This window comes from Poecilia reticulata, chromosome 13 (genome assembly GCF_904066995.2).
Source record: "Poecilia reticulata chromosome 13, P_reticulata-male-v2, whole genome shotgun sequence".
Taxonomy (NCBI): Eukaryota; Metazoa; Chordata; class Actinopteri; order Cyprinodontiformes; family Poeciliidae; genus Poecilia; species Poecilia reticulata.
In genome coordinates, this window is record NC_088842.1 from 2,429,159 (window position 1) to 2,446,701 (window position 17,543).

The 17,543-nt window shown below is 40.9% G+C and overlaps 1 long non-coding RNA gene across 2 annotated transcripts; it reads left to right on the forward strand.

Annotated features, from left to right (window-relative positions):
• The first annotated feature begins 11,386 nt into the window (after nt 1–11,386).
• Nucleotides 11,387–13,996, forward strand: LOC103474327 (uncharacterized). Of its 2 annotated transcripts, none has more exons than XR_535154.3 (3): nt 11,387–11,753; nt 12,196–12,286; nt 12,970–13,996. It is a non-coding gene; the product is annotated as an uncharacterized LOC103474327 (long non-coding RNA). The 2 variants fall into 2 exon arrangements; XR_535153.3 differs by lacking the exon at nt 12,970–13,996 and adding an exon at nt 12,366–12,640.
• Nucleotides 13,997–17,543: the final 3,547 nt, after the last annotated feature.

A 17,543-nucleotide genomic window follows, 5' to 3' on the forward strand; every position in this document is an offset into this window, starting at 1 on the left:
AGCTCTCCTTCCTGTTTGGATCCCGGGTTCTCTTGACGGTGGCGCGTTTGGGACAAAACACAACAATTCGTGATGACGTCACAGAATTTAATCCAAATCGGGACAAAGTGAGAAGATACAACAGAAAGCTACAAAATAATAGACACACATTCATTACCTGAGACAAGAGATAGGGACAGCAAAGCAGTGGTGGGAAGTAACGAAGTACTTAAGTACAATTTCCGTGTATCTTAAGTAGATTTAATAATGGATACTTTCTACTTTTACTCCACTACATTTTACAGTAAGTATCTGTACTTTCTACTTCACTACATTTCTACAAAAGTGTCGCGTTACTCGTTACATCCAAGTCGCATTGTGCTTTTTTCCGTTAAAATGTGACGTTCAGTGACTTACGATGGCGCCGTAAAATCCGAGCAATAACGTGACTTACGTGTCTTGTCACCTATCGCCTCCACCTTTACTCGCATGAGGAGCTCCAGACATGCGCAGTGGTTTCCTCTGAGCGGGAGGCAATGTCTGTCTAGTCGTTAGTAATATAATAGCGCTGCATAAATCATAGATATGGAGACATGTAAAATCAGCAGCGCTTCGCTTTCACAGACGGTGGGACTTTGTCCAATTTTTAGCGTCACTTGGAAGGAAAGCTTAAAGAAAGGTAAGATCTGTGGACGTGATGCTAACAAAGCTAGCTGTACAGAAACACATGTTGCATCTGCATGAAAAAAAGTTGTCACTCATGCGCAGAATTATTGTGTGGAGATGTTGACTGAGGTGTCGCATATATGGGACAACGCTGTGACCAAAGTCTGCATTGATATGACATTCAGGAACGATCCGATTTTTCTGGACGGATCTTTACTGATTAAATTTATTTCAGCTCTAAGTATTTAATATCTCGTTTTTTATGGGAATGTGGATCTTTCAGATCAATTTGAGAAGCAATTTTGATAGGTAAAACTTAATTTTTTTGTGTCACGTAGAGTGGGGTGCTGGTCTTGACTTGGTCTTGGGTTGGTGGTCTTGACTACAACTCTGCTACTGGCTCCTTGGTTGCCTGTCCTCTCCCACCCACCTTCTTTCCATCCCCTTTCTGTTGGATTTCTTTAAAAATAAATGCCACTAGTGGCAAAAAAAGTGAAGTTCATGCTATGTTAGGACAGGAGACCAGATGTTTCCATCCCTGAAATTATGATGCATAGAATCACATATCTAAGTCTAAACTATGTTACAGAATAAACACAATAAAAACATGCTTTATCTGTGGCATTGTTCATTAAAATGGCACATTTCTAATGTATTAAAATTAAATACGATTGGTTTACTTAACCCCGGGGCCCTGCCTCCTCGGTGGCAGGGCCCCGGGGGTGGATGAGATCCGCCCGGAGTTCCTTAAGGCTCTGGATGTTGCGGGGTTGTGTTGGCTAACGCGACTCTGCAATATCGCATGGACATCGGGGGCAGTTCCCCTGGACTGGCAGACTGGGGTGGTGGTCCCCCTGTTTAAAAAGGGGGACCGGAGGGTGTGCTCCAATTACAGGGGGATCACACTCTTAAGCCTCCCTGGTAAGGTCTATTCAGGGGTCCTGGAGAGGAGGGTCCGTCGGATAGTCGAACCTCGGATTCAGGAAGAGCAGTGTGGTTTTCGTCCTGGTCGTGGAACACTGGACCAGCTCTACACCCTCAGCGGGGTCCTGGAGGGTGCATGGGAGTTCGCCCAACCAGTCTACATGTGTTTTGTGGACTTGGAGAAGGCGTTCGACCGTGTCCCTCGGGGGCCCTGTGGGGGGTACTCCGGGAGTATGGGGTACCGGGCCCTTTGATACGGGCTGTCAGGTCCCTGTATGACCGGTGTCAGAGTCTGGTCCGCATTGCCGGCAGTAAGTCGGGCTCGTTTCCGGTGAGAGTTGGACTCCGCCAAGGCTGCCCTTTGTCACCGATTCTGTTCATTACTTTTATGGACAGAATTTCTAGGCGCAGCCGAGGTGTTGAGGGGATCCGTTTTGGTGGCCTTAGGATCGCATCTCTGCTTTTTGCGGATGATGTGGTCCTGTTGGCTTCATCGGAACGTGATCTGCAGCTCTCACTGGAGCGCTTCGCAGCCGAGTGTGAAGCGGCCGGGATGAGGCTCAGTGCCTCCAAATCCGAGGCCATGGTCTTGAGCCGGAAAAGGGTAGAGTGCCTTCTCCGGGTCAGGGGGGTCGTCCTGCCTCAAGTGGAGGAGTTTAAGTATCTGGGGATCTTGTTCACGAATGAGGGAAGAAGGGAGCGGGAGATCGACAGGCGGATTGGGGCAGCGTCTACTGTGAAGCGGGCGCTGTACCGGTCCGTCGTGGTGAAGAGAGAGCTGAGCCAAAAAGCGAAGCTCTCGATTTACCGGTCGATCTACGTTCCCACCCTCATCTATGGTCATGAGCTTTGGGTCATGACCGAAAGAACGAGATCACGGGTACAAGCGGCCGAAATGGGTTTCCTCCGCAGGGTGGCTGGGCTCTCCCTTAGAGATAGGGTGAGAAGCTCGGTCATCCGGGAGGGACTCAGAGTAGAGCCGCTGCTCCTCCACGTCGAGAGGAGCCAGTTGAGGTGGCTCGGGCATCTGGTAAGGATGCCTCCTGGACGCCTCCCTGGTGAGGTGTTCCGGGCACGTCCCACCGGGAGGAGGCCTCGGGGAAGACCCAGGACACGCTGGAGGGATTACGTCTCTCGGCTGGCCTGGGAACGCCTTGGGATTCCCCCGGAGGAGCTGGAAGAAGTGGCTGGGGAGAGGGAAGTCTGGGCCTCCCTTCTGAAGCTGCTGCCCCCGCGACCCGACCCCGGATAAGCGGAAGAAAATGGATGGATGGATGGATGGATGGTTTACTTAATGATATTAGCGATTAGGTAATCCATTCAGCAAGTACTTTTACTTTTAATACTTAAGTATATTTAAAAGCCAGTACTTTTTGACTTTTACTTAAGTACAAATGTTAATGTGGTACTTTTACTTTTACTTGAGTACATTTTTGTCTGTGTACTTGTACTTGTACTTAAGTAAATTTTTTGAGTACTTTCTCCACCACTGCAGCAAAGATATCTTTGGAGAAATTGCAAGGGCAAGATCTGATTTGTTACTCTGTGTGGAAAGTTTGATCTTCTTTTCTTTAATTTATTCAAATAAGGCGTATCTTTGCTCATCCAACCAGGACCTGTCTCTGACCCTCTCTCTAAAGCCATTTGTGCCCATTGTCTAAATAAAGTGGAAGGAGAGCTTCTCCGAACTCCTGCTGGTTTATGGCTTTCACAGATCAGTGTGAAAAGCTGGAACTTCTAACAGATTGCTACTGAGGGCAGATCAAAGATCTTGGCAAACAATCTGCCTTAACTACAGGTAAAATAAAGGTCAATAGGCCAGAATAAGTTATAAATTTTAAAACTATTATTAGGCTATTTCAATCAAGTAATGTTACATTTTAAAACTAGCTTATTTTAAATATATTTTCTTAACACAATAAATGATAATATTGTTTCAAGACCTTTTGACACCAATTTAATGAAAATGACTAATAATGCATGCGATTTCCTGCCACAGATAGATACACTTTATTTTCAAAAGAACACATAACACTGGAACTGATAAACTAAATAAACAAAACAACCAAAAACAAAACTAAAATGTATTCTCAGTCTCCATTAACAAAAAACGTACTTGAATAAAAACTAAACAACATAAAGCCAAAGTGGAAATAAATACTGCATTCAACCAAAAGAGTGCAGATTATGAAGTCTGTATACTATATTGCCTTTCAGTAATCACTAGATTTAAATAGGGAAGATGGGCACATCAGACTACCTAATGCAATAGTTCATACTACATGATTTTTTGCCCCTATTAATTTGCCCCTAATCTTAGATCGTTGGCCGATCTAAGATTGTCGGTGATTTCGTAACCGATCATCATGCAGTGTGTGGTGTGTTATGGTAGATCATCGTGGCCACTCCTATCTAAATCAGGGGTTTTCCCCGACTGGGAGCGTCAATGCTGAATGTGACAGGAAGCCAATCAGAAAGCGAGGATTCACCTCCGGGCTTTCTGAGGGAAAATTATGAAGGGAATCCCAAACAGCTGAAACGGTGCAACATGAAGCCCAGCGGACATTGGAGATGATATGTGGAAACAACATTAATATTTATTCAACATTTCGTGCAAAGAATATAGAAATGACAAGGGGAGGAGTTGGAGCCAAATTGCTACCGCAGTTGATAAACCCCGTAACTTTTCAGCTGTTCTTTGTTAAAGTGACAAATAGGCAGTGGTGGAGAAAGTACTCAAAAAATTTACTTAGGTAAAAGTACAAATACACAGACAAAAATGTACTCAAGTAAAAGTAAAAGTACCACATTAACATTTTACTTAAGTAAAAGTAAAAAAGTACTGGCTTTTAAAAATACTTAAGTATTAAAAGTAAAAGTACTTGCTGAATGCATTACCTGATCGCTAAGTGAACCGGTCGTATTTAATTTTAATACATCAGAAATGTGCCATTTTAATGAACAATGCCACAGATAAAGCATGTTTTATTGTTTACTCTCTGTAACATAGTTTAGACTTAGATATGTGACTCTACGCATCAGTAGGGCTGTGTAATGATATCAATTTTGCTATATATATCGATATTTTCTTTCCTAGAAAAAAAATCGATATTCATCCGCAAGTATCGTAACATCCAACTGTCACCTTGCTCACTCACTGCTTGCTTCGCCGGGAGAGTGATTAGGTCATCAGGCTTAGAGTGATTCCTTCAGATGTTAAATCTCAAGGTTAAAAATGTATCAAACTATTCAGAGCAGGGTACTTGGTGCACTTTATTTACTTTACAAATGCATGTAAGCTACAGTTTGTACTGTTTCAACTAAAAGAAACATGTTTTCTCACCACTTTGATTCATTTTGTCCAGCTGTCGACTTTAAGTCTGTCCATGTCCAACCAAAGTCAGGTATTGTGTAGTTGGTGCTTTTAATCAGTTTTCAGTTAAATTAATTCAATCCAACTCTATAACAGTCACAAAATATCACCAAAATCACTGTCCCTCTAAAATCTTTCAGAAAATCGCAAAAGTGTATTGAATTGTATTGTTTGCTAAATATCACAATATATATCGTATCGTGAGCAGAATATCGTGTCGTATCGTATCATGAGATTATTGTATCACTACAGCCATACGCATCAGAATTTCAGGGATGGAAACATCTTGTCTCCTGTCCTAACATAGCATGAACTTCACTTTTTTTTGCCACTAGTGGCTTTTATTTTGAAAGAAATCCAACTGAAAGGGTGGGCAGGGGAGGACATGGAACCAAGGAGTCACGTAGCAAAGTTGTAGTTTAGACCAGTGTTTTTCAACCACTGTTCCGCGGCACACTAGTGTGCCGTGAGTGATCGTCAGGTGTGCAGTGGAAATTATTCAATTTCACTACGGTACCGTATTTTCCGGACTACAAGCTACTACTTTTTTCCTAAGCTTTGAACCATGCGGATTGTAGCCCGCTGTGGCTTTTCTGTGGATTTTTTTCTACAACTTCTTTAAATTTAACACCACAGTGTTGTGGCTGTTCAGGTGTATTTTTGAAGTGGACATGTTAAGTGCAATTTGAAATAAGAAATGTAAAATGTGATAAAAAATAAATTTTTGTGTTTATTTGATTCCTATTCGAGAGACTTTGATAAGAATGACTATATATAGGCGGCTACAGAATATCTTTGTTTACATTTTTGGTTGGTGGTGTGCCTCGGGATTTTTAAAATTAAAACAGTGTACCTTGACTCAAAAATGGTTGAAAAACACTGGTTTAGACCACCGAACCCAAGACCAAGACAAGACCAAGACCAATGAAAAGCAAAACATACCCAAAAACCCAGTGTCCTGACAGATGTCTGATTATATAATTGTTTACTTTAATCACATAAAATGTTTATTTAAAAATATAATCTATCACGTATATGTTTATTACCTGAAATATTTTAAATATCAAATTTTTACTTTAAATGTGCTTAATTTCTTCACCTGTTTACATGCAACTTGAAGTGCTTGAATCAAATGTTTCATGAATGTTTACCACATGAAATTATTGAAAGAGAGAAAACAGCCACTTCCAACTGTATGTTTCTGCAGCCTGGCTGAGCTCCTCTCCTGGCGTTTCCTCGTCAGCCTCTCCAACTTGCTCCTCATCTACAGCCTCTTATGGCATTATAAAAACAGTCTCTGTAACTTGTTGATCCAAGTTACAGATCAACAAGGGCCTCTTTAATTGACGCCCATGTCAGTCTGATGTTGTGGCGTTTACCTCACAGTGACCCATATTCAGCGCAGGACCCCAGTCTGGATTGAGCTCATCCATTTCATACGTCAGTTTGCCTTTAAGAGGACATATCAGAACACACATCAGTATTAATACTGTAAATCTGATAACACTAGTAAAATAGTTAACTTCACAATAATGTAATAACCCCGATGTCCACTGACAAAACTCGGACTATGCCACTTAAAAAATATTAGCCCGACCTAAGCAAGGTCCACTTAAATGAACTCAACATAAACGGAACATGAACACTCGGACAAAATCATAGCAAAAAATTATGACACATCAACAAAGCAAATTTAGACACTCACCAGAATGGAAATGTCTGGAACAAACTTGTAGGCATCTGGGGATGTTGGAGAAGGTAAATATCAGGACGTCTTAACCGTTGACACCCAGGACATTCATCTTCTTTTCGTTAGCTCCGATAGCTTAGCCTCCTCGCGTTGTTTCCAAGCAGAAAAATAGTGAAACGAAAGTCCGTTTTCCATCTTTTTGGTTGTGTGATCGGACATTACACCCAATAACGCAGCAGGTTTGTGCCATAGCTAAAATATCTGTGAGACAGTCGTTTTTGTCGGTGGCAACAAAGATGGCACTGATACCCCTGCAACTAGAGCAGTTACGTCACGCTCCGAAGCTCTATAGATAAAGGGTACCATGCTTCATATGTGATGCTTTATAACAGTTCAGACTTGCCTCACCAGATGAAGTATTATGCAGACAACAACCGGAGAGCTCTTCACAAGTTCTCATGATAACCCCCTCATTTAAGGTCACTCAACAAGCAGCAATCTGTTGTATCTACTCAGGTTGTCTTTTCCAATATCAACATTAGTCAATATTGGATATATCAGATTGATATATCTGAGAAATATCAATGAAGCAGAAAGGCAAATATCGAAAACATCAGTTTTTGCTATTTTTTAGCATGCAGTTTCACAGAACACATGTAGATGTAAATCTTCTCTTAGCGCAGCCTGAAATCCCAGATTTACATGTTAACACTCCAACGTGTTCTCATCCCATCCACCTGCCTTATATTAGCAGCTTTCTCTTTGCTGGGCACACTGTGCTGACTTTCATGTGTCTCCTTCAGTGGGCTGCTTTGCATGCTCAGCGGCAGTCAATCGATAAACTGCTCTGTCTGCTGAGGCTGGCGTCGCTGCTGAAATAACAGCCACTCAGTCTGTTTGTATAGAGCAGTCTCTCAACCCAACCAGGGTACTCAGAAAACTCAATGCAAAACGATCATCTACAACAACACAGCTGAAAGAAAGGACCAAGGTGCTGGAGCTCTCTCATGTAACAGAAAAGATGTTTTACTGATGTCTTGTTGGCCCGTTAACAATAGAACGTGTTGAATGATGACCCTGGGTAAGCCAAGCAGTGCAGGCTTTGTGGTTTAGGAGAAAACACAGGATGCTGAAGTAGAAACACATTGAAACTCTTGGGACACACAAAGCCCCAGTGGAATGCTTCAGTATTCCAGCATTAATTCTGATAAAGCAACAAGATACTTCTGATAATTCAACCCAGATGCCAGAGCGAAAAACGCAGGTGTGCAGTGGGCTAGTGTTAATTGCTGCTAATTGGTGTAGCAACACATCAAGGCATATGTGGTCTGTGTGTCTTACAAGAGAACAGAGGGGACTGTCAAGTGTCTCAGTGGTAGAACGAAGACGATCCCAAGGCTCTTTGTTCTACAAAGAGCACGCTGTCTCTACCTCTCACTTTAAAGTTTCTTCTCAAAAACTGTTCTGGATTTTCCATTTGACAAAGGGAAAGATATTTACTATGTTTTTAGAAGTATTTTTGTTTTATAATAAGGTTAGGGATGATTTTCTAGATAAGGATTGATCACATTCAGAAAATCCATGCATTTCAGAGGGTTGATGTATTTTGCATTGCAAGTCATCCCCAAATTAACTGTGTTCCATTTGCATGTCAGAAAACTTGCCTTTGTTGTTGTGTTTTGTAAATAAGCCCAGCAGAATTGGCAATGCAAGTCAATGACAGAGTTTGGGGCGGACAGGAAAGTAAAGGCGGCCTGGGAGTTTCTCACTGGCAAGTCTACATTTGTTCAGTTGAAATTTTATTGAGAAATCTCTGTAATGTGACATTAGCATTGTCACATTACATTGCTAATGTGATCATTTTGATTCTCAGATGGTCAATATAATTTACAGCAACACTATATATGTCCACATACAGTACACAGTCTAAAGTCATTCAAATTCAAAAATACTTTATTTATCCAAAATGAAAATTAAATATTGTTGCCACTCATATTAATTCAGAGACTTATTGTAGACAGTGATGGCTACTGGCAGGAAATATCTCCTGTATCTGACTATATTACAACAAATTTGAAGAGGCCTCTGACTGAAGACAGGAAGAGGATGGTTAGGGTTGTCCATAATTTTCTCGATCTTATGTAAAATCCTTCTTTGCATTCTCATTTCCGGAGGTTCCATAGTCGTCCCCAGAACAGAACCAGCCTCATTTGTTGAGCCTCTTTAGGTCCCTGGCTCTGATGCTGCTGCCCCAACAGATGATGGCAGCTATAAAATCTAACTATTAAACTTACATCCGAGCTTTGGGCCCTCCATCTGTTTATTGACCAGCTGGGTCATCATCAGCCACAAGCTATTTAATAATTTTGAATTGTTAAGGGCTGTGTAAATAATATGTGACAGCCATACCAATAAAAACTTTTTAAAGTTAGAAAAATGAAAGAATTCAACATAGCTTCAGCTGCTGCAAGCAGTGTCATCTGCATGCCATGAACTAAAGCAAGAAAACCCAAACAGGTCAGAAATTTTTACATTTGCTGGAGGACTTCTTTTTATGTCTCAACTATTTAGCGCCACTTTTATATTTTGTTGTTTGCTTGTAATGATATTGTCATGGCTGGTGTTTTCTTAGACCTTCTTGTAGACAGGCCAGAGGCAGAGAGGAATTGAAACATAAGAATAAATAGAAAGCTAAACACAGACAAAATAAATGAATAAAACCTGATTTAACCACAAAAGCCAAAGAGGAAAATCCTGAAATGGAAAGCAACAATTAACAATAGTAAAAAACTCAGAAATTATATACAGGTCCTTCTCAAAAAATTAGCATATTGTGATAAAGTTAATTATTTTCCATAATGTAATGATAAAAATTAAACTGTCATATATTTTAGATTCATTGCACACCAACTGAAATATTTCAGGTCTTTAATTGTTTTAATACTGATGATTTTTGCATACAGCTCATGAAAACCCAAAATCCCTGTCTCAAAATATTAGCATATCATGAAAAGGTTTTCTGAACGAGCAGTTAACCTCATCATCTGAATCAACAAAGTAACTCGAAACACCTGCAAAAGATTCATGAGGCTTTTAAAAACTCCCAGCCTGGTTCATTACTCAAAACCGCAATCATGGGTAAGACTGCTGACCTGACTGCTGTCCAGAAGGCCATCATTGACGCCCCATGAAGGTAAGACACAGAAAGAAATTTCTGAATGAATAGGCTGTTCCCAGAGTGCTGTATCAAGGCACTTCAGTGGGAAGGAAAAAGTGTGGCAGAAAACGCTGCACAAGAAGAGGTGACCGGACCCTGAGGAAGATTGTGGAGAAGGTCCGATTCCAGACCTTGGGGGACCTGTGGAAGCAGTGGACTGAGTCTGAAGTAGAAACATCCAGAGCCACCGTGCACAGGTGTGTGCAGGAAAGGGGCTACAGGTGCCGTATTCCCCAGGTCAAAGGTCAAGCCACTGTTGAACCAGAAACAGCAGCAGAAGCGCCTGACCTGGGCTACAGAGAAGCAGCACTGGACTGTTGCTCAGTGGTCCAAAGTACTTTTTTCGGATGAAAGCAAATTTTGCATGTCATTCGGAAATCAAGGTGCCAGAGTCTGGAGGAAGACTGGAGAGAAGGAAATGCCAAAAGGCCAGAAGTCCAGTGTCAAGTACCCACAGTCAGTGATGGTCTGGGGAGCCATGTCAGCTGCTGGTGTTGGTCCACTGTGTTTTATCAAGGGCAGGGTCAATGCAGAAGCTATCAGGAGATTTTGGAGCACTTCATGCTTCCATCTGCTGAAAAGCTTTATGGAGATGAAGATTTCATTTTTCATAATGACCTGGCACCTGCTCACAGTGCCAAAACCACTGGTTTACTGACCATGGTATTACTGTGCTCAATTGGCCTGCCAACTCTCCTGACCTGAACCCCATAGAGAATCTGTGGGATATATTGTGAAGAGAAAGTTGAGAGACCAAGACCCAACACTCTGGATGAGCTTAAGGCCATCGAAGCATCCTGGGCTCCATAAAACCTCAGCAGAGCCACAGGCTGATGGCCTCCATGCCGCATTGAAGGCTGCGAAAGGATTCCTGACCAAGTATTGAATGCATAACTGAACATAATTATTTGAAAGTTGACTTTTTTGGTATTAAAACACATTTCTTTTATTGGTCGGATGAAATATGCTAATTTTTTGAGACAGGGGTTTTCATGAGCTGTATGCCAAAATCATCAGTATTAAAATAAAAGACCTGAAATATTTCAGATATTTCAGTTGGTGTGCAATGAATCTAAAATATGACAGTTTAATTTTTATCATTACATTATGGAAAATAATGAACTTTATCACAATATGCAAATTTTTTGAGAAGGACCTATATATATATATATATATATATATATGTGTGTGTGTGTGTGTGTGTGTGTGTGTGTGTGTGTGTGTGTGTAAAAACATAAACACAAATGAAAACCCAAAAACCCATTGACCATGACACTGATAAGTGCCAGCATTTCAGTTAAATAAAGGCACTCCTGTGATGTTTATGGCAACATTCACTGTGTCCTTGTGTAATGTTATGGAGAAATGAAAATAAATAAGAAGAATAAATAAAGCAAGAAGACAAGAAGAAAATTGTGGATCTTCTAGGGTACAAGTTTCAGATGTCTGAAAGTGCCACATTCATCTGTTCAAACAATCACATTCACATTTAAACAGCTGTGATAATTTTGTTACTAAAATTCTGACAAATGTATTTCATCAATTATCTTTTTAAATGTGATATCTAAATAAAACCTAACTTTGAAGGATGAGAACTACAACTAAGATGAAAAAGAAAAAACCCATTCATTTGTCTTTCCATTGCCTATTTTTGCTTATCCGTGCCCTCCTCTCCTGCTGAGAGCATGTTCCAGACACACAGGAAACAAATTCTGTCAGGAATAATCCTGGCTTGCCACCTGTCCTTATCTCCAGAGGTCATCGGGCGAGAGGCAGAGGAACACCTTGGAGAGGCCTCCAATGGGACTCGGACCTCCTGAGTGGAGGGAAGTGAATGACTGTATGTGTCGTGAGCTGGGGGCCACATGTCTCCAGTGACCGTTGGTTCTCTCTGCAGTCTGCAGGTAAACGCTCCAGGAGCAATGTGAAACAATTTGACAGAAAATTGTTTCTACCTGACAAAAAAAAAAAAAACTGAAAAATTTAGTCTGATTTATTTTCAGAGAGTGAAAAAAAAGGATGATGTGGCTTTTCATATGTAAATATTTGGTTTCTACAAATTCCACAAGTGATATGGGTACATGTAGTGTTTTCATTCAAAGCTCAAACTGTTAATTAAGGTGATTTTTCACTTACATTTAAAATGATGTAAGTGAAAAATTACATATTGTTGAAATGGAATATTACATCAGACTAATAAAAAACTACTTTTGAAAACAGAAATGGGAGCTTAATGAAAAGTATGTTTACATGTGCAAATGTAACTTTAATAAAAATATGTTTTGTACACAGTTGTTAAAACTGTCACCATGTTAAAACAAGTTAAAACTGTTGTGTTTCTAACAGGAACGGATAAAAGATCGAGTTCCACCTGCTCCCAGTGCTGGGAGCTGAAAAACACGGCTGCCAGTCAAAAACAACCAATCAGAGCCAGGAGGTGGGTCTTAGCGATGCCCATCACACTGCGCTGCTCAATGTGTGAATGTTGTTTCTGATATAACAGTGTATTTCTGCAGATAACAGCTGGACCGTAGAGAAGACGTGGCGGAGATTGGTTTTTTCCGATTATCTGTCTCCTATCATACTGTCATGACATAGTGACAGTTTTAACAAATATGTAAAATATATTTATTTTTTTATAAAAGTTACATACTGCAGCTATAATCACTGCTTAAAGATCATTGATTTCAAGTGATGCTTTTAATTAGACAAAGGAAACTCCTCATGACATATTATTTTTTTAAATAATGTTTTTACAGATACAGCAGCAGCTCCTTTTTGCTTCACAACTAAATTTTTAAACTGTTTATGGTGCAGAATTAGAGCAACTGGAAAAGTAACTGAACCTGGTTGTTTAGTTCTATTAGGTAGGGTTGTCAACATAATAGAACAATCGAATCAAATTCGTCTGTTGTGGCTCTAAATTCTCAAAAAAAAGTGAACCTATTCAGAATGTGGCACACGAGGAATCCTGAAAACGTTAGAGTGAAAGGGACAGTGCTGAAGAAATATATCAGTCTTCATAACAACTCTCGTTTGATCTTGATGATACCCATTGTATGAGAAACTTTCAAGATTATTTCTGCTTCCTGCTGCCTCCTCCAACTTGTCTGGCTGCAGGCATGGGCGCCTGAGAGCAGCATGAAGAGCTTAAAGGCATCTTTATGGAAGAGCGAAGCAACAGCAGCACGGCAGTAACAGAGAAAGTAGAGGAAGAGATAGAGGGGTGGGAGGAGGAAGGGAGCACCACAAGATGAAAGGAACAGCTGTATACAAATGACAAGCTTCCATACCCCACCAACAGCAGCGCTGCCGCCGCCACCACCAGCCGCTCTCCCCTCTCCCCCTCCACCTGCAGTGATGTGCCCTGTGCGGTCATCGAACAGCTTCAAAGAGCCAGGCAGGCGAGACGAGGCGAGGCGAGCGGGCCGAATCCTCAAAGAGACAGCCTCCGTCTCGTCCTCGCCGAACACCGTGGCCTCTGACACACAAACACAATCTGCCTCATCCATGCATACAGCACACCATCCACCCTCCACCCTGCACCACCACCAGCAACACTGCTGCATGTAAAGAGGGAGGAGAGGGAGTGGAAGAGGTGCAGAGTGGAGTGAAGTGACTTTATCACTGTAGTATATTCAGTTTAAGTGACATGTGCTGCTATAAAATGAGACTAGCAGTTTTTTTTCTCCTTGTATTTTTCATATTACACAAACCCCAAACTGGAACTGGCTTATATGATGTAATTCCCTATATTATCCTACGAGTTGGAACTTTACAGCCCAAGAGCCCTTACAAATATTACAAATGAGATATTTACAAATGGGGCTGTATGGTAGCACCATTGCCCTATGGCAAGAAAGTTCTAGGTTAGCCCGGCCCAGGGTCATTCTGTATGGAACCCCATGAGGGTTTTGGGTTAGTGGTTAGGAATGTGATGGTTAGGGTTAGGTAGTAGAAAATGAATTGAATTCAATATAAACTCCCCAAACATATGAAAACACAGCTGTGTGCTTACGTGAGTGTGTTTGTGTGCTTGTTTGCCTGTCTTTATGTCTTCATTTTTGCAACTAGTCACTTTTACAACCAGCTCAGCATGTTTAACATGGTCTCTGTTAATGTTTTCTTTTGAATAAACACTTAAAACTTAAAACTCCGTCCTTTGCATTGCATAGAAAAAGATTTTTAATTTCCAGTTTTATCAGTTATGAGGTGTGAAAATCCATACTTTGGTTTTTGCATTTTGGAAGCATTTGTAGAGAAGTTTGCAAAAACATAAATACTTTCTTTGACATCATACAAACATAAAACATGTTAAACATAAATTTTGATTTTGTAATTCTTTTAAAAGAAAGATATAGATTTGCAATAATTGTTCCTAAGTCCAAAATGTCATACAGTACTTGAGTTAAAAGCAAAGTGAAAGCAGAAAGTCAGATTAAGTCTCTGCCTTTAACATGACCTGTTCATGTGAGAGTAAGTGGCCCACTTTTTGAGATGCCTTTATGGTTTTTGGGACACCTCAGATATTTGCTGGGTCACAGAGGAAGGGGGTTCATCCAGGGGACCATTCACACAAAAATTAGTTCTGATGTCATAAAAATATGTACAGGAATAATAAACTTGAAGAGAACAGCTTAATATTCTGCCTAATGAGAGCATGAGCTCATTAATAACAGTTCATCTGATCTGTGAGTAATGTGTGGTTTCCAAGCGCTCACAAATGTAGCTCTGAATAGTCATGTTTGTGAGCATTGTTGGATGTGTGAAAAGCAAGGCAAGACATCGATCTGTAACAAATGCCAATTTGGCTTTGAAACAAATCAGCCTGAATGGATCCCCTCCTCTTCGCCTGCACCATGGCCAAGCACCTTGATCAGGATTGACAGTGCTTGGCTGCAGGCCAGGGCTTTTCAGCACACACACGATGGAAACGGACACGCCTCTCCAAAGAAAAAGGTAATCAATGAATGCCATGTGCTTTTCTTTTCTCTCAGTGATTTATTTCAAGGCATCATATCAGAGCATCATATCAGATCTTTTTTTCTTTTTTTTTTTTAAGCACACCACCTGAATCTTTCCGGTCTGATTGATGGAAGGAGGAGGACGTATTTTGATACGAGGATATTATGATCGAAAGGACAAGATGTCAGGATCTGCCTATAGCCGTCCCTTCAAACACTTCTCCAGACACACACGCACACACACCAGGTGGGAACACACATGCACACATATGAACACCAACCTCTCAGGCAATCCCACCCCTTCTTGGCCTGGGCTGGTAAATAAGGCAGAGTGTGTGAGAATCTCATTACCACAACACAAAGCAGAATTTCCTCTGAGGATTGCAGAGTGCATGTGTGTGTGAAATAAAGAGTGAGACAGTGTTTGCGTATGCAAAAATTGAACCAGAGCGCACCCAAACTATCTCTCTCTCTCTCTCTATCTATCTATCTCTCTATCTATCTATCTATCTATCTATCTATCTATCTATCTATCTATCTATCTATCTATCTATCTATCTATCTATCTATCTATCTATCTATCTATCTATCTATCTATCTATCTATCTATCTGTCTATCTGTCTGTCTGTCTGTCTTGCAACCTGCGTCTGTGTGTGTGTGTGCGTGTGCGTGTGTGTGTGCGTGTGTGTGTGTTGGACTAGCTCAATCAGCAGCAGGCTGATGGAGAGGGAGCGTGAGGCAGCTGGGGCCTCCTGCCCAGGCCTTCAATTTCCCTCGCAGTCCAGCCACTGGAGTGTGTAATTACTATGGGGCCGGCCCGGGGGCTGGCATCGAAGTGCAATTGTGCACGCATACACACACACGCGCACGCACACACCTACACACGCAGACATGCACAGCATCTCTCAGTATCCACCCTACTGCAACAACGACCACCACCCCCAAGTCACACACCTCCCACTAATAGCCCTCACACACTCATGCACGCATAGGTCTCACACTCTCACACACGCAGAGCTAAGATACACATCAGCCCTGGCTGTCTTGGTCTTGTAGTTCATCCTGGTGCCCTGTGTTGCCCCAGGGTGGCTGAGCATCTATGATCCGCGACTAGAAGCACACTATGAAACCCCGTTCAGCTCTCACTCTACAGTCATGCTGAAAAGTATCCAGTACTCTGCCGTGACACAGAGTATGGATTTCATATTATTCTGCTCCTTATTTTTTCTTCTGATTTGCTGCTAAGTCAGCTGTGTTTGCTGTGGCACCAAGTCCCTGTTGAGTCCAGGTTCAATAGGAAAGTTCCCAAACTTTCTGATTTATCAAGTATGCACATGACATCAGCTTATGATTTAGTTCAGACTGCCAGGTACAGCTCAGCAGAAATCTGAAATGGGAAAGAGATTGGATTGGCATGGCTGTGTCTGGAGATGACTTGATGGGAGCTTTGATCTAATCTCAGCAACGTTGACATGGAGGGCATAACGTATCAAGGGGACCACAGATTTCTTTGATGAAGAAGGCACCAACTTACTGACAAGTCTGACATATTCAACTTAAAAATGTTTGGAACAAAACATATTTAATCCGTAGAGGAATAATGAAAAAGATCTGGTCTGTACCAGGTACAGTATTAATTTGTTGAATGCAGATTTCACATTGTCACTATTTATTAAAACAAAAGGATGGAAAATAAAAAGTTATTCATTAAAAAAATAAGTATTCCATGATTTTAAGAGAAATAGGTTGAAAGCTGCCATAATCTGCCTGGTTCTGGGAGACCTTTGACACACTTCACAAGATGACTCACTCTTCTTCACAAGAGTGCTTCATTACAAGCAACAAAGCAATGCAGCTTCTTCTGTTAGATGGAATCATGTCTGACTCTAGAATACTTTGATATTTAGAGCAATTCATGTTCAACTCAGTGTTGGTTTGCACAGGGCCTTGGGAAACGCACAGGTCTTCTGCCATCCGTAAGCCTACTTCACACTCGGTCCTAGGTGTTTGGTGACTGACAAACACTACTCTGAGCATTATGATCAAACATGTTAACGTTGGTGCAAAGATTGTTTCAGAATTCTTATGTTTTCAAGTACTATTTTCAAATATCAGTCACCATGGAGACAGTTTCTTCCCCCAGACAGTCTCTCTGATGGACACAATGAACACCTCAGTGTGACTGAGCCTGATAGCTACTCTGCTGTAACACCAAATAAAAGTATTGGTACTGTGCACAAAATCTGGGTCAATAAAGTTGATTCTGATAGTGGTTTAGGGAGAGGCAACTTTGCAAATCACACAGGCATGTTTTTTGTATAGCTTTATATATATATATATATATATATATATATATATATATATATATATATATATATATATATATATATATATATATATATATATATATATATATATATATATATATATATATATATGTATATTTTTTATTTTTTTTTAAGAACGTAAAACCTTTTTCTACCAGCCGTACCAAACAAGCCACAGTTTTCTTTCTGCTACCCTGTCATGGACTTCATTATTTTACATACCAACTGAGAACTTTAGTGACTAAGATACAGCTGCTGGGTTTTTTAACAGTTTCTCTGAACATTGCTCAGTCTGACCTTGAGGTGAATTTGCTTTTATGTTTTCCACTTGTGAAAAACCTTTTTCATTATAGAGTGATGGGCTTCAAATAGTTTGGAAATTGTCTTTTTACTCTTTCTATA